Raw genomic sequence first — 15,145 nt, 5'->3', positions numbered from 1 at the left:
AATTTCTAAATGCGCAAAGGAGTTCAACAGGCATCTCATGAACAAGATACATGAATGGCCAATAAGCACATGAAAAAGTGCTCAACATCATCAGTCATTATTAGAAAATGCAAATGAAAACTACAATGAGATACCATTTCACATCCACTAGACTGAATAAAATAAAATACAGTGGATGCTGGGAAGTACGTGAGCCAACTGGAACTCCATCCAGTGCATGGACACCTGTTCTGCAGCCTCTCACAGTGGGAAACATGTATCCACATATGACCCAGCAATTAAACTCCTAGGTGCCAACCCAAAAGAAATGAAAACATATGTCTGCACAGAGACTTGAACATGAATATTTATAGTAGTCATATTCATAAGAATCAACCAGATAAAAAAAATATGGTATATCCACTTAATGGAATATTACTTGCAATAAAAAGGACCACTAAAAAAAAAAAAAAAAAAAAAGGACCACTTACTGTTAAATCCACAACGTGGGTGAATTTCAAAAACATTATGCTGAGTGAAAGAAGCCAGACCCGAAAGAGCATATACTGTACAACTCCATTTATATGAATTTCTAGGACAGGCAGACTGATCTACGTGGATAGAAGTCAAAAAGTGATCAGGGGCACGAGGGCACTTTCTGGGTGATGGGTATGTTCTATATGTTGTTTGCAACAACCATTGGTTGTCACATGGGCATATACAATGACCAAACCTCATCAAACTGAACACATTATACCTTAATTTAAAAAAAATTGATGAAAAATACCATTTTCTCAGAGTCTTGGCCCAAGTTCTTACAGCAGATTAGCCAGGCAAACAGAATTAACATGCAAGTCCCAGAAGGCTCTGCATCTTTGGGGGTGCACCTTCCCTCTGTCCCTTGATCCATTCGAAGTGTATTCACACACACCGGGCACACACACACATCCATGCACACACACTCTCTTTTATGCCCAGGGAGTGTCCCCTGCATGTGCCCGCCTCCCACAGGGAGCCTGCAGGATCAACCCCCGTCCCCTCGCCCACTCTCTGTCCCTCTGCCCCCCCTGCCCACACCCTCATCCCCTCTCCCATGGTCTAACTGCACTAGAGTCATCTCCGGTTCTAAACCTCAGCACACCCTAAATCATAGTTTGTGTGTGTTTTTTTCAGTGAAATACGGATGCTTTGGAAACCACTTTCCCCTCTAAAGGCCTCCTTCTTCCTTGTTAACTCTGGGCTGAGCTATTTCATAAATAATGCAGTTCTCCTCTCATCTCAGTTACAAATGTGGATGTCTCCTTGTTTTGAAGGATCAGACTGGTCTCCTTGTTTCTCCAGTCTGGCGGCAGCCACCCTCACGTGGCCCTGGCCCTCTCTGCACAGGAGGTGGCCGTGGGCTCTGTCACTTTGTTAAAAGTGGGCTGAGTCCCCTCTGCCCCCTCCTGCCGAAAGCACAATGGCAGCTCTTCCCTCTCGTCAGCCTGTGGGTCTGCGTGGAGGTTCCTTTGTGTACCAGGTCCCAGGACAGTGGCCCTTTCCACAGAATGAGTGCACACCCGTCACCAGCCCCAAGGGACAAAGGTCTCCAATATCAGTGTCCAAATCTCAGTGGTTCAGAGCCCCTGCCTACTTTACTGTAGAAATTTCCAATGCTCAAGTTCTCCAAATATTTACCGACCCAGCACCAGTCAAACCCAAGGCTTGCTCCCCACCCCAGCTGGCAAAAAGAGAAGTCCACCAAACCAGGCCTTGTCCCCATGCAGTCCCTGTCCCCACTGCCAAGCTCTGTTGGGGGTCTTTGTGAGGCTGGGCCTGCCTGGGGCTGGAGGCCAGGGCTTGCCATCCTTCCTGCTGGGCCCCATCTGGGGAACAAATAGCATCCTCTGTCCACCTGCTGAGCCCTGTGCCAGGCTCTCCCCTGCTGGGGGTGGAGGCTGCCCTGGAGTCCAGCCCATCTCCTTAGAACTTCTTACTTTTCTGTTGTTCACCTAAGGTTCCTGGGTCCTTGGTGAGGGGCCGTGCCCCCGGCCTGGTCCCATCTGCTGACAGCAGCAGCAAGGCCCCACTCCTGAGAGGAAGCTAGCCTCCCTGGACATGGCTGAAGGAGGCCAGTGGGCAAAGCGCCTGCGTGGAGTAATGGCTCAGGCCACTGACCTGTGGACGGGCTCCCAAGAAGTCAGCTTGTAAGGTGAGACCCTCTCAGTCCCCATGACCGCATGGCCTACAGTCCTGAGGTGGTAGAGTGGGAGTCTGCAGAGAAGCAATCCCACCGGACACAGTGGTGCCCCTGCAGGGCCGATAGCAGCTCTTGGTTGAAGACAAAAGGCTCCTGGGGGAGGTGGGGCATCTCTTCACATGTGAGATCATGAGCCACCTGCGGGGCAAGGCTCACCTGGGCTGGTGGCACTGTCTTCACAGTTCCGGCCACAAGCCCCAGTGATTGTGATTGCTCAGGGGAAGCTAATAATCTGATGTAGTGAACGACAGATTACAGGCCACCCTGCATTTCTATATTTTCCACTGTTGAATTAAAAAAATCCATTTCTCAGCTTCCCTTGCGTTTCGGGTACAGGCTGGGGGACAAGTGGGTCTGCTTTGTGCTCTCTGAGATAGTGGAGAGCACAGACTCACCTACAGGCACCTAGGAGGCCTGGGACAAGTGCTGTGGTGATAGCAGGGACCAGCTGAGCCTCGAAGGATGAGCCAGCTCATTGAGTGAGGGAAGGTACTCCAGCAGGCCACACAGGCAGAGGAAAGGGGTGGTGACATCAGAGGGCATGGAAGCCCATGGGTGGTCACAGCTGTGGTCCAGGTAGGGGTAGGTAAGCCTAATCTGGAAGGGATGCTGTGGCTGGAAGCCATCTTCTGCAGGAGTCATTCCTGGATTGGGCCACTTCCCAGCCCATCCTTACGCTGTTCTTTCTGTTCTGTTTGGCCCCTCCCCCATCTTTGTCTCTAGGCTCAAAGCTTGCATCCTCCTTTCTAAATATTGCTTGGAATATGGCCTGGCGTGGCCTCAGGACCAGCCCCCTCAGTGGTTTCCTTGGCAGGCCTGGCATTTCCAGAGCTACCAGCCTTAGCCTGCCCCACCTTGCTCTGCCCTGGGATCAGTGTCAGAGGAGAGCCCTGTATTGAGGACAAATATGGAATGGGGACAAGGTGAGAATGTTGGAGGATGAGGCTGAAAAAGCAGGTTGGATTACAGAGAGGAGCCTGGAAAGTCATGCCAAAGAGGTTATTCTTCCCCTTGAAGATGATGAAGAAATGTCCAAGGTTGTTGACTGGACTTGGTCAGATCTGAGTTTCAAAAGGATCCCCTGAGGTCATAGTCATGGAGGGTCAGGATTGTAGCAATGAAAACTCTGGACCTATTTACCCAGCATTGAGGCTGCCTTCCCAGTTCCCCTGCCACATCCAAAGGCTGACAGTCCCTGCAACCCCAGCCTTCAGCTCCAAGGGCTCCTCCAGGCTCCACGTCTCTTTCCCATCCAGTCCTCCTGTCCTCTTCTGCTTTCCTTCATGTCTGTCCTACTGCCACACCTGCATCATCTTTCCAATTCTGTCCAGACTCATCACAGTGGAACCATCTTCCTGGCTTCATATTTCAGAACATGGGTGAGAAAGAAGGGTAGTATTTCTTGGACCCTCTCAACGACCTCAAAATAGAGGGCCAGGGACTTCCCTGGCAGTCCAGTGGTTAAGACTTTGCCTTCCAATACAGGGGGTGCATGTTCGATCCCTGGTCGGGGAGCTAAGGTCCCACATGCCTTGCAGCCAAAAGACCAAAACAGAAGCAATATTGTAACAAATTCAATAAAAGACTTTAAAAAAAAAGAGGGCCCTCTTCTAATTCTCTGGAGAAACCACCACCCATTTCCTCCCTTGTCTTCTTCATTACCTTGTTTTTCCACAGGTGTTTTCACCTGTTGCTGTTTGGAAGTGTAGAGGAAGGGAGTTTCACTTCCTAGAAAGATGTAGTAGGTAGTAGCAGGCAATACTGCTGTTGCAACAAGTAAAGAAGAAACAAATAAATTGGAACAATCATACTTGAAAAGACCTTGGAGATCTGTATGCAATGAAGACTAGATAACCTAGAATATGAGAGAAGGAAGACCCTTTCCAGGCTAAGGGCACAGACCTGACAGGCTTTCAGTAAAATGTCTGGGAGAGTCTCACCTGAGGAACAGGATTAAACCAGTGGTGCAGGGAGTCTAAACCTGCAGCCCAGCCCCAACCCAGCTCAGTTCCTCGTGGGCTGAGGTAGTCAGCCCCAGAAACTGAGTGGAGGAAAGGGCGAGTCTTCTACATCCTCTAGAGTTCTTTTATACACAATGTCCAGCACACATTAAAAACTTCAGAGACAGGAAACGATGACCAACAATAAAAAACAGACTATAGAAGTGGCCACGGACTTTGGAGTTAGCAGTTAAAGACTTTAAAATAACTATGATAAATACATTAAATAAGGTACAGGGAGAGATGGACAAAATGGATAAAAAGAGAATTTAACAGAAAATTGGAATCTATAAAATAATTAAATGGGCATTCTAGAATTGTAAAAGAGAGTATCTGAAATCAATACCTCTTGGATGGATTTAACAGCAGACGGACACAGAGGACTCAATGTGTGAACTCAAAGAGGGGCCAAGAGGAAATATTCCAGCTGAAATAGAGGAGAAAATGGAAAGAGCAGGACAGTGGGATAGACACACAGGGCACCAAGGGCATCTAATGTGCCGTCGTTAGAGGCCTGGAGGGAGAGAAGAGAGAATGGGCAGAAGCAATACTTGAAGAGATAATGTCTGAGAATTTTCTAAAACCAATTAAAAAAAATCAACCCACTCTTTAAAAAAAAAAAAAAAACTCAGCAAAACCCAAGCAGGATAAATACAAAGGAAGTCACTCCTAGCCACATCATATCAAACTGTTGAAAGCCAAAATCAAAGATAAAATCTTAAAAGCAATTATTAGCAGAAGGGTCATTACCTGCAAGGGAGTAACTATAAGTTGTACGGCTGGCTTTTCAACAGAAACTATGCATGGCAGGCAGAATAATGGCCCCCCAAAGACATCCATGCCTTAATCCCTGGAATCTGGGAATAGTTACCTTACTTGGCTAAAGGGACATTGCAGATGTGATTAAGTTAAGCATTTTGAGACGAGTATCCTGGATTACCCAGGTGAGCACAATGTAATCACCAGTGTCCTTATAAGATAGAGGCAGGAAGTCAGAGAAGGAGATGTGATGATGGAAGCAGAGGTCACAGCGACGTGATTGCTGGAAAGGAGCCATGGGCTAAGGAATGTGGGCAGCCTTTAGAGGCTGGAAAAGGCAAAACAACAGATTCTGCCCTGGAGCCTCCAGAAGGAACGCATCCCTGCCGACACCTTAATTTTAGCCCCGTGAGACCCATTTCAGACTTCTGACCTTTGGAACTGCAAGATAATAAATTTGTGCTCTTTTAAGCCACTAAATTTCAGTAATTTGTCACAGCAGGAAAAGGAAGCTAATACACTGTAGAAGTCAGCAGACTATGGGATGGCATCTTTCCAGTTCTGAATCAAAGAAGGGCGAGGTACTCTAAATACCTAAATAAGGAGATTAGCTGCCACTTTGGCTACCAGACCCTGTACCTCTCTCTGCATTCTTTTTTTTTTTTTTTTTTTTTTTTTTTGCGGTACGCGGACCTCTCACTGTTGTGGCCTCTCCCATTGCGGAGCACAGGCTCAGCAGCCATGGCTCACAGGCCCAGCCACTCCGCGCCATGTGGGATCTTCCCAGGCCAGGGCACGAACCCGTGTCCCCTGCATCGGCAGGCGGACTCTCAACCACTGCGCCACCAGGGAAGCCCCCTCTCTCTGCATTCTTAAAGCTCAGGGATCCCATCAGTGAACCACAGGGAGACCCTCTTATGCCTCAACCAGTCTTAGAGACAAGACTAAATTCAAATCTCTTGACCAACCCAGTACATCTATCACATGGTTAATGATAATAGGAGATATCATCTAGAACTAATTAATGAGTTTTAATTTTTTTCACACTTCCTTATCAGTGGCCTCCTGGTGCAGCAAGGGGAGGATTAAGATAATTCATAGTTGGATTAAAAAGAGAAAGAGACGATGTCCCTTTTTTGACAACCTGGATGGGTTCTTGAAGCCCATTCCAGACTGAGTCTTTCAATGATAAGAGCCAGGTACTTGAGAGAAAAAACTCTTCTAAATTCCCAAAGCATCTTGTTATATATTAAGAACCAAATCCAGAAAGACTAAACATGGAGCTTTTATTGTGGTAAAATATACACCATCTTACTCATTTTTACCATCCTAACCATTTTCAGTTCAGTAACATTAAGTACATGCACAATGTTGTGCAACCATCAACACCATCTTTCTCCGGAACTTTATCATCTTCCCAAACTGAAACTTTGAAGCAATTAAGCAACTCCTCACTCCCCTCTCCTCCCAGCCTCTGGCACCCACCCTTCTACTTTCTGCCTCTGTGAATTTGACTACTCTAGGAGCCTCATAGTAATGGAGAGTTTTGTTTTTAAGCTGTAAAATGGGAAAGGAGCAGGATGTAACATATGGGCAATTTTCCTGCCGCACAGGAATGCAGCCCATCCCACTTTCTTGGGCTGGAGAAAGAGTCTGGAGAGAGAGGGAGAGTAAGAGAGCTGAGGCTTATGTGTGTGGCCTCTGCACCCCTCCCTGTTCCTGGAGTGAGGAATGATAAGGACCCCCAGCAGGAATCCCAGAAGGGAGGGCGCTTGCCCAGCTTCCCGCCAGCCATAACACCGTGCAAACCAGAGGGCCCAGACAAGATTGTACACGGGCGTCCCCACACTCCATGTGCCACCGGGGAAGACTGAGCATCTCTCCAAAGAGCCTGAGTTCACTGGACTAAACTGTAAACTCCTGTGACCATGCTCTCCTGAGGGATGAGGTTCATCCCTCATCACCGCTGAGTAGAAATGAAACTCTTCAATAAATTGAGTTCTACTGTAGAAAATAAGGAAAGTTACTTTCCTGCACATCTGAGCTGTAAGTTTTATACCCACTACAAATACCCTGGCCCAAGAGATTGCTTCCTCTCCCTGAGGGGTTCAAAGCTAGAGTCCGACCCTTGGTTTCCCTGCTATCGGCCTCAGAGCTGGGTGGGGCCACAGGCAGGCACAGGAGCTCCGCATAGAAAGTTCAGATTTTTCCCTTGGGCAGTGTGCCAGGAGCACAGGCTGCATGCACTGCTGACAGTGCTTCCTGGCACGCTGGCAAGCCGCTTGCCTCCCAGACTGCTGAGCCCACTTGCAAACGCCCGCCCCCTCTCCCCCCCCACCCCCTCCCCCAGCTCTCTAACCTGCTCCAGGAAAAATATTTTGACATGGCATGTCCCTCCTGCCATGAATTACATACAGAAGGAGCAAAGAGGAGGAAGGTGGGGTCCATAGGCCTAGGCAATCTCAGAGCAGTTCATTCCTGTGGCCAGGGTTTGGGGCCGTGGGCTGCGTGCAGGGCCAGGCTGGGGGCACTGGCCTACAGAGCACATGGGAGAAGGTGGCTGGGCGCTTCCAGGGATTGGAGGTTTGGAGAGTCTGTAGGGTTCACATCTATTCTCTCTCCATTTCTCTCACCTCCACTAGGTGTGAGCTCCTCGGTTATTCTGGGGTCCCCCATCCCCTGTGTCTCTCCCCCTCCCCTCCCCTCCCCTCCCCTCCAGCGCAGGTGTATCTAAATCTACCCTCTCTCACCTGTAAACACCCAAAGCAGAGGCTGGCAAAACTGGAGAAATGAGAGGCCCAACAGGCATTCAGGAACCCATCTGGCTGAATTTCGAGCAGAACCAATGGCCTTTTTTTCTCTCAAGGAGAGAGGAAACAAGGTATGCAGTTCAAAAGCAGTCTGGGCTCAGTCTCCCCAGGGAGGGGAGATTTGCTCCTTTCGCTGAGTAATCTGTGTGTGCCCCCAGGTACTACTCACCCCACCACGTGCCACCCAGGCCCCCACCCCAGGCACGTCCTCACCAAAGTGTTCCCTGTGGTCTCAGAGGCCAACGTGGATGCTCTGGTTTTCCCGGAGCTGCAGCAGGATGTTCGCAGGCTGAGGGGTGTGGGACAGAAGGGTATTTCGGGGGGGTGGGAAGACTGAGCGTCAGCATGAAGAGCACCCCCCAGATTGAAAAGTAAGAGGTGGCTGACTTTTGCCTCTCAGGCTTGTCTTGGTGCTGCTGGGTTTTGTTTGTGTGTTTATTTTTGCTTTTGTGTGTTTGTAGTTTTGAATCTCCACCCTATTAAAGTATGTCATTAGAGAAAACAGGGACCCCTTTCCCTGGCTCTGCGTGTACATTCCAGCCAACATTTCTACACTAATTAGCTTCATCTTGTAACTCCTCTCAGATAGGAGCACCCTCCAGGCCTACCCTTAAAACAGTGAGGTCAAATAACAAGCGTTTTCTTTCCTTTTCCTGAGCTCAAATACATACTCTACACTGCAAGTGTTCTGAGTGCTGTAGATACAGAAAGCTGCTTCCAAGACCTGGGGTGGGTGGTAGAGACCTGCCCCCAGCAAGGACCCCAAGTCCTCCTGCATGGGGGGACACTGTCTGGCCCTTCTGCGCCTCATTTCCTCAGGACTTGTAGACAGGTTCTCCAGTGTTTACAGAAACTTCAAAGGCTTAACGATGATAGCTAAGCTTGTTTTAGTGATTCCTGTGTGCTAGGCACTGTTCTAATTCATTTGATCTTCACAACCACCTGATGAGGTAAGTACTATTGTTATCCCCCATTTCACAAATGAGAAAGCCAAGGCCCAGTAAAGATAAGGGACTTGTCCAAAGTCACTCGATGCCTAAGGGGCAGAGGTGAGACTCGAACTTGGGCCGCCTTCAGAGCCACTCTCTTGCCCATGCTCAGCTGGTTAGGCTGAAAGGCAGGGATGCAGGCAATCCAAAAGGCCAACAGGGGCCACAGAGGACCCGCAAACTGCACAGCACACAGCCCTTCACGGTGTGTGGGGGAAGAGCCACTCCTCAGCAGTGCAACGTTGCCAGACACTCTAATTTTTCAAGAGAAGCCAGAAATCTGGATATTGATTTGAAATTTCCCAATTAAAAATGTCATCAGCTAATTCAAATCTTATGTGAGGGAATAAAAAACCAACCCATTGTATCTCCAGTCCCCATGCAGCTCATCAGCTGCCTGCCTGTCTGTGGCCTCTGGGTCAGACCAAGGAAGGTGGATTGACTTAATCTCCTAAATCAACATTCCATTGGTAGTGGCTACCTGGGGTGCAATGTTGAGAAGGTTCTGAGTGTGAGTCTGGCCTGGATAAGAAAGTGTTGAAATCCACTAGCAATATCTGCCATGTGCACAGCCTGAAAAAATGACAGCATCTATGCCGTGAGTTTTCCCTGACTGGTTAGTCACTCTACAGAATGAACTGATGTTCAGTTCCTGTTCCTCCAGGGCCTAATTTTTTAAGTCCCCCCATCTCACCTCATCCTGGTCCAGGTGGTAAATGTCCTAGGTACTACGTACTGACTTTACTAACCCTTACACCAATCTTGTGGAAAAGTGTGATCACGTGTGTTTGACTGTTTCAGCTCCACTCCAACCAGGAACTACAAGTCCTGCATCCTTCACTGTTGCCCCCAGAAATCCAACCTATCCAGGCCCTTTGTCATCTCCCTGGGGTGTCAGTGGTCCTTGGTGAAGGGACATCACACAGCACACATTTTTTTTGCTTGACAAAAGCCTCAAAAGACAAGACTCTTCTTGGGAACACCTTCCCCTATGACACACTCTACCCATCTCTTTTCGGGGTCTGACCCTGCTTTCTCTTCCCTCGTGAGGTTTTAGAAATGCCCAATCATTTATCCCTTTCTGAAGCAGCCATACTCTGTGTATACCCTTTAGACTCACTCTATCCCAATTTGCTTAAAAACAAGCTTTCCCCAACAAATTGAGCCTCTCCTTAAGAGTTCTCATACCAGCTACACAGAAAACAGAACTCCCAGTCATCATGATTTCTGTAAGTCATACAGAGACAACCCTGGAGCCACGTCAGTTGTGCGACACAGATGTGACATTTATGATATGCAGGTGGCCTTACCCACATACTGATTGTTTTTCTTCACTGCATTCATATTTGCTTAGAGTTTATTTCTCCTGGTTTAGTGCTTCATCTGCTCTCCTATTTTCCTTCTTCATGAAATTGGTTTTCTCAGACAAATGATGAGGGACCTGAGAGCAGGTCCCATTTCTTTCTCTTCCTTCAGTCACTCATTGGACAAATACCATTTGAGTGCCTGCTGTGGGCCAGACGCTGCTCTAGGACCCCGGGGACACAGCACTGCCTAGAACAGAGGGTCCATGCTCTTGGAGCTTACCTTCTTTTCTCTTTGAATCCCGTAGCATGGATGCCCATAAACATGCTGGTCCTGAGGATCCTTGAGGTTTCACTGGGCACAGCCACACACTTGCAGCTTGCCCTGGCGTGCACTGGCTCCATGTATTTGCCTTTGGTTTTTCCTTGTAGAGGCTTCTTTTTCTAGCTGTGCTGACACATGCCCTGAAGAAAGACCACCCTCCCCAGGCCCAGGCATTGCCACTTGATCCTGGGCTAGGCACTTGAACTTCCTTACCTGTCAAGGATGGGTAATTTACACATGACAGGCTGCTGTGAGCTGTGAGTGGAGTAAAGCACATCAGCATGATGCAAATGTTCCTCATTATTCAGCACAATTTTGTTCAGAGATAAAAATTAAGGATCCTCCTTCCACCCCCCAGCATGTTCTTATTGCCCTGGTTCTTCCAGAGGTCTCCTTTTCCTGAGAAAGAGAAAATGCAACAGAATACAAATACCAAGGAATCAAATTCTTGGCTTTGAAGTTTCAAAATCTACTTTTAAAACTTATAAAGGAGAAAATAATCATGTAAATCTAGGATTTTGCTCTGTAAGAGTGTTTGCTAGGGTTCTCCAAAAAAAGATACAGACCAATAGCACATAAAATATGCTGTGATATAATATAATATGATATAGTAAAATGTAGTACATTATAATTACTTAATTCCTAATTACATGGGGAATTGGCTCATGTGATGATGGAGACTGAGAAGTCCCAAGATCTGCTGTCAGCAAGCTGGAGACCCAGGAGGGCCAATGGTGTAGTTCTAGCCTCAGTCTGAAGCCTGAGAACCAGGAGAGACAATGGTGTAACTTCCAGTCTGAGGGCAGAACAAGACTGGTGTCCCAGCACAACAGTCCCGCTGGAGAAGATCCATCTTCCTCAGGCTTTTTGTTCTATTCAGGTCTTCAATTGATGGGATGAGGGTCACCCACCTTAAGGTGGGGGTGGGGGGAGGACAATTAACTCAATCTTCCAATTCAAATGTTAATCATGCAAGACATTCTTACATACACACCCAGAATAATGCTTGACCAAGAGGCTGGGCACTCTGGGACCCAGTCAAGTTGACACATAAAATTAACCATCACAAAGAGTGAGGCTTTTTGAAAAAGAAATGTTTGCTGGATTTCAAAGAGAAACTAAAGTACTTTAAAGAAATTGTAGCGTAAAATTTATTCCCCCAAATAATAGAAGGAAGAGGACAAGAGAAGAATCCAAATAAGTCACCTGCCATGCAGACCAGATTCAGGTTGCTAAGGGCACGGGAGAAGGAGTCTGAAGGGAGAAGCCTGTGATTCTCCCTGTCCTTCCAAGGTGGCTTGGGATCAAGAGAAGATTAAAAAAAAACAAAAAAACACAACACTAGATGAGTTTGGGGAAATCTAAGGTAGGGAAATCTTGCACCAGCTTTCTGGGAGGAGAGCAGTTGAGAACAAGTGGATGTGGGGATACTTGAGTGAAAGAGCCTGGGTTGGATCTCCTGAAGTCCTACAGAGATTGGGAGAGTAGCCAAAATCTCGTATGCCCCTGTGATGGATATGACAGTAAGAAGAGAGTAGAAGCTGGTGGCCCAAGGGGTGCTGGGGGCGTGACAAAAACGGTCATCAGTGGCAGATTGAGCCATGCAAACCAGAGGCCAGGTAAAGGTATATTCAATCCCATAGACATTGACATGAGGAAGTGGTGGTTGCTTCAATAGATACCAGCGGAAATCAATGTTGATAGTCAACACTGAACAGTGCGTATCTCAGAGGGGGCTGGCACAGGATGACTCTTATTATGGTCAGGATAGTGTAGCTATGCTGCAGTAACAAACAGATCCCAAAACAGCGTACCTTGGTACTTGAAAGTTTGTTTCTCCTTCATTTAGGTCCGATGCATTACCCCTCCTCCTGGATAGCTTCCTTCCAAGTGATGACTCAGAGATTCAAATGCTTAGTTACGACCTCCAGGGTGGCCTCAAGCAGGAGAAAAGAGGACTGGAAAGTCACACAGAGGGCTTTTCATTGCCTTAGCAAATAAATGGCATACCTTATCTCCCCATACAGACCCTTGACCAGAACTAATCACATGACCCCAACCTAACTACAAGGGAGGTTGGGAAATGCAGTCCTCCTGTGTGCTCAGGTGGAGGAAATGAAACAGGATTTAGGAAGACCTAGTTTTGTCTCTACCACCATCATGAACCAAGCATATCCTGGACATGATGATCCATAATTTCCCTGCAGAACTGAGATGTCATCTCAGGGAGAAAACCCTAAATTGCAACAAGCTTTAATCTAAATTGAGAAATCACTGAATTCTACTGGGTTTTCATGAAAATGACTAGGTTATAATTTTTGTTATCAGGGAGAAATAGGAAACCTAAAGACAGGAAATACGTTCAGGTATAGAAAAATAAAGTCCTCTTTGGCCACATGAGAACATGAGTGATTACATTATTACATGGGTCAGGACATTACTACAGGCTACATATGTTTATAGCTGGAAAAAGTCTTACAGATTGTTGGTCAGAGGTGGGTTAGCATAGAGGTTCAGTGCATTGGCCCCTAGGTTCAGATTTGAGCTCTGCACCTCGCTAGCTGGTGTGAAGGTTAAATGGGATCAAATGGGGAAATGCTCAGCTCCGGGCTGGATACATCATAAGGCTGCAATAAAGGTTAGCAGTTGTAAACATCCACAGCTGAAATTAAGATCCAGAGATTTTAACTTTCAGTCTGATGTTTTTCCATTATTCCTACCCCCAAAAGCTCTTGACATCATGTTTCCACAGCTAAGATTAATGATACTGATAAGAATATCTTCAAAGTTCTCATCATGAGAGAAATAATTTAACTATGCTAGGTGATGGACGTTAACTAGACTTATTGTGGTGATCATTTTGCAATATCTACACACAGTAAATCATGTTATACACCTGAAACTAATATAATGTTATACGTCAATTATATTTTATTAGAAGAAGAAGAAAAAGGAGGAGAAGGAGGAGGATGAGAAAAACTACCATTAACTGAGCTCCTGCACTGTGCCAGGCATTTTATACAACTCACCTCATTCAGTCCTTAAAACAACTCTGTGAATTGGGCATCACTGTCACCATTTCATAGATACTTGGCACTTACAGAGGTTGAGTTAACCTGTGCAAGGACACTGGGGGAGTTCTAAAACTTACCACACTGAGATCCAACCCTGGCTCCACCATGCACTGACTGTCAAACCCCCAGCAGGCCACCTCAGCATGCTAAAATTTACTTTCTCTGCCTGTAAAAGAGGAATAGAGATAATACCCACCTCAGGGGAAACAAAAAAAATCCACAAGTTTCCTGACCTTCCTCCACCTAAGAGGTGGGGTCTCTGCCCCCTCCCCTTGAATCTGGGTTGACCTTAATGACTAGCTTGTGACCAATAGAATGAAGCTCAGCTTTCAAGGCTACTCAGAAGAGGCCATGTGGTTTCTGCCTTGTTCCCCTGGGACACTTGCCTTTGGAGCCCTAAGTTGTTGTTATAGGTTGAATTGTGTACCCCCAAATTCATATGTTGGAGTGCTAAGTCTCAGTACCTCAGAATGTGACCTCCTTTGGAAATAGGATCTTTGTAGAGATAATCAAGTTAAAATGAAGTCAGTAGGTTGGCTCTTAATCCAATAAGACTGGTATCCTTACGGAAATTTAGACACACACACACACACACAGAAGACAGTGTGAAGATACAAGAAGACAGCCATCTATAAGCCAAAGAGAGAGGTCTGGAACAGATCCTACGATCATGTTCCTCAGAGGGAACCAACCCTAACAGCACCTTGAATGTGGACTTCCATCCTCCAGACTGTGAGATAATCATTTTTGTTGTTCTAAGCTACTGAGGTTGTGGTACTTTGTTACAGCAGGCATAGCAAACAAATACAGTTGTCGTGTAAGAAGGCAGACTCCCCTGAGGCCTCCATGCTGTTAGGAAGCCCAGGCCACAGAAGGAGGCCACAGGTATGTATTCTGGTGACAGCCCTGCTGAGGTTCCAGCTGACAGCCAACATCAACCATCGGACACGTGAGCCAAGACACCTCCAGATGATTCCTGCCACCAGCTATAGATCCCCCCACCCCCGGGTTTACCCACATTTTTGAGTGTTCCCAGACAAGACCCCAGATATCATGGAGCAAGTGGACCCTTCTTACTTGTAACTAAATTCTGTCTGAATTCTCGACCCATGGAATCTATGTGCATAATAAAATAGGGTTTTTGTTTTGTTTTATTTTTTTGCAGTACGCGGGCCTCTCACTGTTGTGGTCTCTCCCGTTGCGGGGCACAGGCTCCGGACGCGCAAGCTCAGCGGCCATGGCTCACGGGCCCAGCCGCTCCGCGGCATGTGGGATTTTCCCAGACCGGGGCACGAACCCACGTCCCCTGTATCGGCAGGCGGACTCTCAACCACTGCACCACCAGAGAAGCCCTAAAATAGGGTTTTTAGGCCGCAAGTTTTGAGGCTCTGTGGAGCAACAGGAATAGGAGCAGCCTCACAGCTAGTGAGCCAGAGCTGGGGCTCCCTGACTCCAGAAGGCAGACCTTCTCCGGAAGCAAGCTCAGCAGCCTTGCTGTCTCAGAGGGTGTCTGAGTAGGAGGGTTTTTGCTGAGTCTTGTCTCTGAGCAAGCAGGGCTGGCCCACGTGGGCTAGACTCTGGTTGACCCATGAGGACTCTCTGGCCTCTGAGAAAGCCAGCTCCCCTCAGCCTTCTTCAGGTTCCGAGAGCAGGCCAGGATCCCAAA

This window comes from Delphinus delphis, chromosome 2 (assembly GCF_949987515.2).
Source record: "Delphinus delphis chromosome 2, mDelDel1.2, whole genome shotgun sequence".
Classification (NCBI taxonomy): domain Eukaryota; kingdom Metazoa; phylum Chordata; class Mammalia; order Artiodactyla; family Delphinidae; genus Delphinus; species Delphinus delphis.
The sequence above is the reverse complement of the archived record's forward strand: the minus strand, read 5'-3'. Positions refer to the sequence as shown.